Source organism: Portunus trituberculatus, chromosome 40 (assembly GCF_017591435.1).
Source record: "Portunus trituberculatus isolate SZX2019 chromosome 40, ASM1759143v1, whole genome shotgun sequence".
NCBI lineage: Eukaryota > Metazoa > Arthropoda > Malacostraca > Decapoda > Portunidae > Portunus > Portunus trituberculatus.
The window spans coordinates 622,123-622,500 of record NC_059294.1 but is presented as its reverse complement, the minus strand read 5'-3'; positions in this window follow the sequence as shown (position 1 = coordinate 622,500).

Here is a 378-nt window from a genome sequence, read left to right as displayed (position 1 = left end):
TACTGTGGCGATGCAAGTCAAACCATCTTGACTTGTGCTGATTCCTGTCTTGGAGCGACGCTGCCACTACCAAAAACAGCCTACAAGGGGAGCAAGTGTGTTTATGTAGCCTTTTATGGCACAATTGGCAACGGTGCTGCCTCCCTCCCTCCCAAACCAGACACGACACAGCGCACCCCGTCCACCACCACCCAACCCGTCCACCCCACTACCCACACATCCCGCCCCGATATCCACCTCACACCCTCCTGAATATAAAACAGAAAACAACAAAAAGTTTCACCTCAGAGCGCACCGTCACCCAAAAGTTCAGAATATTTGAGCATTTTCATAATTTTCAATCAGTCGGTCCGCCCTCCCACTACCACCTAGCCGCTC